Here is an 8477-nt window from a genome sequence, read left to right as displayed (position 1 = left end):
AAAATACTTTAAACCAATACAGTCAATGAAGCTTAATAAAACAGAGTGAAGTTGGTGATAAAATTTAAGCAAGGAAAATATGGGCAGAATCAATGTAGACCCAGGGGTGAGTTTAGTATGCCACTACTTGAATCCCACACACTTGATAGATTTATGCCATAAATTTGGCACTAAGCTACATATTAAACCATCTGAAGTGGGAAACATGATTAGGTAGGTGATTCATAGCATCCATAAAATTAAATAACACAAATGCTGTTCAGGAGGAACACGTTATTCTTGGTTCTGAATCTAGAGAAAAATTCCTAACCACATGTCCTAGAGAATGATAAGAACTGGATTTATGTCTACGATGAATTGCTTCAACTCTGTTTCATAAAAGAAGGCTCACAGGGTCTTTCATCAGCAGGCAGCAGTTCCTGTGACGGATATTTAGGTAAAGGATTTTGTCTGATCTACTGGTGTTATTAGAAACACACTTTTGTATGTAGTGTAGAACACTAATCTTGCCTTTTTACTTATTTTCAAGAATATGCATGTCTTTTATAGTGATTATTCCCTCAAATCATGGGCAATAATTACCATTACCAAAGATAAAGGTCCATTCTTTCCCCAACAGAGAAATGGCCCTACAGCGACCCTAAGTTAGATAGCAATCCTCAAACCATGTACCATGTAATACACATTCTCAGAGGTGTTTGCAAGTGTTAGGTTAACGGGAATTCTGCAGTAAATTACCAGAGAGAAACTGCAAGTTGAGCGAATTTATTTCTGCTGGACTTGTCAGAACCTTTAAAATATTTATTACACACAAGATTAATCTCTAAGACATATGTGTATTATTTCGTGTTTTATAAAGTTATTTTCTAAAAGAAATCCTTCCCTTTGCAGAAAATCTCAGGAGCTATTTCAAGAAATACTCTTGAGATTTTCCACATTCTTTTATTCTGCACTGTGCATTTGGATTAATTCCAACACTGACTCAAAATCAATCCTATAAAGAGCGACTTACATACGTTCTGACACTGATATGAACGCAGTACTTGATTGCTCTTTGGCACTGACTACTGTTAAAATAACAATGAGATGTATTAGCTTGATGGGATTTTAAAGAAAGAACTTCTGAAATACTCTGTTTTTTATACTCTGAACTCAAGTGTATGCCATAAATTTCTTTAAAGATTATGTTCTACCTGATCTTTGTCTTCTAAGTCGTGGAAAGGACTTTGGCCAAAAGTAATAAAATCTGATCTAAGAAAATAGAGAGATTGATTTCAGTTTCATATGGAGCTATTTTCTAATGATAAGTATTAGTACAAAGGATTCAATGACTCAGAGACAATATTAAAATTTTGGCAACACATAGCTATATTCTAAAAGAATTGCACTCAAAATATGTAGGAATAAAGTAGGAATGAAAATAGTGGACTTTTGTATTATGACAACAATATTCTACACACATTAGGCAGTTATTTGGATCTGAAAAAGATAATGAGAAATAAAAATAAGCCTAGATATATAAAGTGTTAGAAAGCGTGGAGAACAACTGGAACTCTCACACTGCTGGGAATGCTCAATGGTACATACACTGGAAAACAATTTGGCAGTTTCTTAATATTAAAACATATACTTACTATACTGTATATTAAAATGGAAATAGGATATACCCTTTCAATTCTAAAATGAGATTATTCATAGTAATGTGCAAATTATAATACTATCATATGTTTTCTGTATTTGAACTAAAAACTTTTGTCATGCAAATAAAATAAATATAATAGATATGATTTTCAAATTAAAAATGAGTTATGTTTATGCTTATGAACAAGATTGAAGAGTCTGTACATGGAAAGCATCTTTATGTTTGGCTTGTAGCTATTCTATTCTTGTCAGTACTTTTTCTTTCTATTCATAGCCAATTCTCCTATTTTGAGCCTTGAACTCCAGATTTATATATCCAAGTGCTGGAACTATCTCCACTCAGATGTCTACAGGCATCTCATATCATGTCTAAAACCAAATCCCCTAGTTTGTTCGTTGTAGTAAATAACAACTCCATTCTTTCATCTGCTTAAACCAAACTTTAGAAACTATGCAGGTTTCCTCATCCAATCTGTTAGTAAACCTGGTCAGCTTTACCATCAAAGTGTATCCAGAATCTTTCCACTTCTCACTACTTCCACTGAAACCATCCTCGTGAAAATCACCAACACGTGCCGCCTGGACTATATCAATCACTTCTGAACGCTCCCTCTTTTTCCCTCTCCCCCTCTAAAAAGTCTATTCTTCACACAGACACCCTGAATGATGGTTTTAATAGCTATGTCAGACTACGTGATCTTCTGTTCAAAACCCTCCAATGCTTTTTTTGTCTACATTAGTTAGGGCACCATTAGCCTCAAATAATAACTGAAGCACAAAACACATCATAAGTTTAAATTTTGCTTACATAATGTCCTGATGGATGGGAAGCTGTCCTCCAAGTAGTGATTCAGAGACCAAAGCATCTTCTATTTTGAGACTTTGTCATTCATCTTGTGGCTTCCAAATTTAAAAAAGGTGGTCCTAAAATTACACACAGAGTGTGAACTCATCTGCATAAAATGTCTCTGAAAAAACCTTAATTATAAGATGTACATTAAAATATTAATGAGACTCTAATCTGATTGGTGGGATTGCGATGATTTACTTTTTTCCTTAAGTGTGTTCTGCATTTGTCTATATTTATCAGTGAACCTATTTTTTTTTGCAATCTTAGAAAAATAAACTTTTAAAGATGGTGATGTAAGAGCAGATTTCCAGTCTAATTGCCAGAAATTGACTCAAATGACTAAAGAAAAAAATATATGAAGAGGTGTTATGGACTGAATTATGACTCTCCAAAATTCATATATTGAAGGTCTAAATCCCAATATGACTACATTGGTAGATAAGGCCTTTACAGAGGTTGTTAAGGTTAAATGTGGGCATAAGAATGGGACCCTAATCCAATAGGACTGGTGTCCTTATAAGAAAATGAGAAATGGCATGGGTGCATGTGCACAAAGAAAAGGCCACGTGAGGACACAGTGAAAGGGTAACCATCTAGAAGCCAAGGACAGAGGCTTCAGAAGAAAACCAACTCTGCCAACACCTTGATCTTGGACTTCCAGCTTCCAGAATTGTGAGAAAATAAGTTCATTTAAGCCAGTGAGTCTGTCACATTTTGTTATGGCAGCCCTAGAAAATTACTACAGGAGAGAAAAAATTCCATCGGTTCTAAGTAAATGGCAAATTAAATGCCCCCTCACTTGGAGGGGTAAAGGCTGGAGATATGGCAGCACAAGGAAAAGGTGAGGGTCTCCCTCCTTGCATCCACCTTGAAGTTTACCTTGATGTGTTTTTCTTAACCCTTAGTAGAAAGATGACTACAGGAGGAACTACACTTCCTCAACCAAGTTTTTCAAGGCAGAGTTTGATCCCTCGGCTCCAGTGGATGAACCCTGTGATCTGCTGCTGGTGAGAACTATGGCCAAGGTCGACCCACTCTGTTGGAGTCATTTTGGCCTTTAGGGCCAATGACAGCCCATGGAATCATCTAGAGTGGAAGGGAGTGTAGAATTTCTCACAAAATAGAATGCCCAGGGGCTGAGAAGCTTTTCTATAAACAAATTCTCACTTATCCTGTCAACTTTTCTAAAATCAAAAGATAAGTTTTCTGACTGCAAGCCCTGCATAATAGGCCACGGACACTCCCCAGCCTCAATAAATAGAAATTGTAGGAAGACCACCTTAAAGGGTCTTCTTGTCTGACTGACATAGAGGAGGCCAAGGATATGAGAACCAAGATAAGGAAAGCTGGCCGCCACCAAGAATTCCAACTCCCTGAAAAAGCGTGTGAACTGGGGGAGACTGATCATTCTCACAGCTCCTCCTCTATCCCCCAGGTTAAACTGATAAGATAAACCTAAACTCCAAAGGACCGCGTATACCTACAGGCATAGTACCAAGGAATAACCATCCACATAGTTTTTTAGGGAAAAAAGCATGAAAGGACCATACCCACTCAAGAACAAATAAATTGGGGATGAGACTGGGAAAAGAGATTGCCAAAAGTAGATGAAGGACATCCTCCTGAGTATTATCCCCAATAAATTAAGAATAATTTTAGGTGTAACTGTTTTATGAGCACAAAGAAGTTAAATAGGAAATAAATTAGAAAAAAATGAGATTGTATGATAAGAAATAGACATAATAGGGGAACTAAGAAAGTTAAGAAAACAATTTAAGAAAGCAGATAATTTCTTCGTAGAATTTAAGGTAAAACCAGGAGGAAGAAAGAAACAATCAAGAAAAAATATACCCAAAATGTAGGATTGAACATATCGGTTAGAGAGCAGTGGAAAACAAGAGATGAAAATGGTCAGAGACAATATCTGGATATAGAAGACAAAGGCAATCTGATAAACAAATAAATCACATTTGAGAGAGAGTGTAAAAAATTGTAAATGAAATAGAAATAACAGGAAAAATACAATAGCAGAAAGCTTCCTTAAAGCAAAGGAAGATTAGAATCTGAGTTTTAAGGAGGCTTACCTCTTCAAGATATTCCTACCAAAGAAATAACACACCAAAATGTTTTAATTTTAAGGAGACAAAAATATTCTATGAGCATCCAAGAAGCAGAAATGGATAACTTAGGGGAAAAAAGTCAAGTTGAACACAGACTTAATATTAGTCTGAGATGTTAAATGCTAAAAGAAAATGCAGAACTATATATAGAGATTCTCCCACTCCCCTTCTCTTTCAATGAGAACCTCCTAGAAAATTGTTTTTACATGATTTATAATTTTATAAACACTGAGACTAAGTATCACAAGCATAAGAGAGTGTGATGAGGACGACTTTTTATAACTATTCAAGTATGTGACGTCTTGTGTTGGTTATAAATGTATTGCTTCTCTTCTCCAAATTCATACTTCATTGCCTAGCCTGTGAAAATGGAGATGACTTTTTAAAATATTTTTCCTAAGCTAGTTGACAAGACGTTAAGCTGTGTCAGAAGTGGGCCCTGGGTAGTCATTGTTGAAGGAAATTTCCTTTGTTTCCTCTCTAGTTCCCACGTGCTCGCTTGGCAGTGTCCTGCAGCACTGGGGGATTCTCCAGGGCCCACTTCCTGCAAGGCTCGGCAGGGCAGCATCACCTGCTCAGGTGGTTTTGTGGGGAAGAGCCTCCGGTGAGACACTCGTGGTGAACAGTTTCCTCAATCATCCTAGAGGGCCAATTTGTTGGTTTGAAAACTTGGAAGGTTCCCAGGTGAAATCTGAAACTGGCCTCCACACACAGAACGCAAGGAAGACTGAAGAGAGGCAGACACTACAGAGCAGCAGGCGACAGGTTTAACAAACAAGGGAACTTACATAGGAGGCTTGTCTTGGGCACCACAGGAGGAAAAGGTCTCTGCACTCGCCCGCCAGAGTCTTGAAATTTATACAGAGGACTTAACTGTGTTCAGTCACATACACTGTCCAGATGGTCTCAACAACACATTGCTCTCTCAAGGCTGTGTCCTTGAAAACTGTTCTGACTGTGGGAACCGTGAGCAGAACGAACATTCTAAGGAAAGGGGATGGGGTCAGCATCTTCCTATTGCCTGGGTCCAGTTCGAGGGACAACCAGCAGTCACATCTTCTCAGTGATCTCCAATGTGATTTCCAGCAAGTTCCTCAGCCCTGCCCTGGGGACAGTGGCCACTCCTTATATCTGCTATTCCTATATTCTTTAGCTAGAGTTCCCTTAATTTGTATTAGTCACTCCCTCATTACTCAAATTCTCTGTTATAGCTGGCAACTCTTTATACTAATTGTTCCGTGTTCAAATTACTGTGATTTCTCTCTGCTGAATGGACAATTATCAATATCATTAGAGGCTCCTTATCAGTTGTTTTTTTATGTCTCTACATTACAAATAGATTGTGCTGATTTATTTGCAAATCAGAGCACTGCGAATAGCAGGTTTTCATGTCTTGCACTCTCATGAGATTCTTGTCACTCATATCAGGCTCTTCCCAACTTTTTTACTTTAATTAGATAAAAGAGGGGACTGCCAGCAGTCCATTGACTAGGAAGCTTTAGACAGAGATCTGACAGAGATATTTGGACAAAGAGGCACCTGGAACTATTCTTGGCTTCTTCTATGTGGTTCAGGTACAGGCTTAGAGCCCTCTGTTTTATACATCTTGACTTCATCTGACAGATTTCCAGTCAAAGAGATCAATGTCTCTGTTGAATTTTGGGGGGATCAATTTTTTAAACCAGAGATTTTATATTTAGCCAAGTTATTCTACATATATATATAGGTAAGAAAAAATTATAGTAACATATGCAATTATACATGTAACCTTATGGAAAAAAAGAAAGAAAATTTTGAAATCTACACCAGTACCAAAAAAAATTTAAGAATGGAGAAGATAAGGAATACAAGGATTGGTAGTGAGCATTAGTAGGCATCATTTAAATACAGAACAAAGTTTAAATTATTGTAGTATATGTGTTCATTTGTTCCAGACAAGTTTATTGAGTGCCTGTGATGTCAATTCTTCCAAACCAATTCATAAATTTAATGAAGTTCCAGTCAAAATGCCAATAGAATTCTTTGAAGTTTAGTCTAAATAGATCCATTACAGCATATGTGAAAAAATAGTTTAAAATTTTTGAAAAGTAAAATTGATAAATGAGAAATTATTCTACAAGTTAGCAGAATTTATTATGATAGTACAATTAAGACCATGTGGTAGTAGCACAAGAATAGACACATACGTCAGTGGAACTATGTGGAGAGCCTGGAAACAGTCTAGATATATAGAACAACACAAAAAGTATTGACCCTAACTTTTGGTCTGGGAAGAACTGTGATCCATCCAGGGCAGGTAGGGAGGGTATAACGTGAAATAATGACCATACTATATACAAAACTAAACTCAGATGACCACAGAAGTGACAACAACTAAAAAATCCTGCAAACATCCTAGAAGAAAACATAGGAAATTATTTTTATAGAATTCTGGTGAGGAAAACATTCAGAAGTGAGACCCAAAGGAGGAAGTAATAAAATAAAAGATACTAGCACACACAAAGTTACAACTGCTATATGACAACTGATATGTAACAAAGTTAAAATAAGATAAAGATTGGGACATCTGCCATGTATATGAGGGAACTATATACGTACATAGAATACAAGTAGCCTATACATCAATACAGAAAGATAATACATAAAATCATGTGCAACACATACTAAAAATTAAATTACGCTCAAAGAAATACAAATGGCTAATAAATGTATAGAAAAGGTTTTCAAAGTCACTAGGAGAATGCAAATTAAAACAAGGTGCCATTTTTCACCAATCAATTGGCTAAAAGCTGTAAAGGATTGATAGTAGCCAGTGTTAGCAAGAATTAAAGGCAATTTTGGAGGTGAATTTGCCAGCAAGTATCAAAGCATAAATTTTACATACACTTCAACAACATAATTCCACTACAAGGAATCTATTTAGCTCAAAAATGTGCACAAACGTACAAGATATTTATACCGTGATGTTCATTGCTGCATTAAATATATTAGCTAAAACTGGAAGACTACACTTAATTGCACGGCAATGGGGAAACAGTTAAGTAAGTTATGATGATATGCTGGTCTTTGGTTGACTTTTTCCTTGGATCCATTTCTCCCTTTCTGCTTCCTTGCTGTGTATCTCCAGGGCTGCCGCCTGCAGACTCCTTTTCCTAGGATCCTCTTTCAACTGGCTTTTGACTCAGTTAGGCCAATGGGACATATTCCTGGTAGATTGGTTGGCAGGAAGAAGGAGGAAGCCATAATACTTTTTTCCACTTCCTCTCTGCCTTAGGTATTGTTTCTGGGGTCTTCTCCATGGCCCACACTCCTGCTAGACTGCCCATTGTGGTTCTAACTTTCCCTGAGTGACCCAGCCCCTGAGTCTATTAACACAACCGTCTTCTTTTGTCCCTATAGCTTAAGGATACTAATGGCTTCCTATTGATACTAATCTTTAGATTACCTCTTTGTTTCCACTTGGCTTTTTACCTTTTCCATCATTTCTATAATTAATTCTTTGTATTAAAGTTCCACTACTTTAAACACTTAAAATGATTTTGCCTTCCCGCTTAGAATACACACACACACACACATACACACACACACCTTTGTAGTCAGTAAAAAACCCTATATAACCGCATACTGAGTGAAAAAATGTTCCTGATAAGTTGTTGACTCCAAGAAGGAGAGTTGTTGTATCTATGTTTAATATGGTCCATTACCAAAAATCAAAGAATGTGTGTATTTGTGAATGCATTTACATGATGATAATAATAATGATAACAACAGTTAGTCTTTGTAGGAAAAAACAAGTACAGAAAAATATCCACTAGGAGAAGGTGTTCTTGAAAAGTTGAAGGGAGAACATGTGTGGGTTAAGGGGA

Source organism: Equus przewalskii, chromosome 4, assembly GCF_037783145.1.
Source record: "Equus przewalskii isolate Varuska chromosome 4, EquPr2, whole genome shotgun sequence".
NCBI lineage: Eukaryota > Metazoa > Chordata > Mammalia > Perissodactyla > Equidae > Equus > Equus przewalskii.
Note: the sequence above shows the minus strand (reverse complement) of the source record.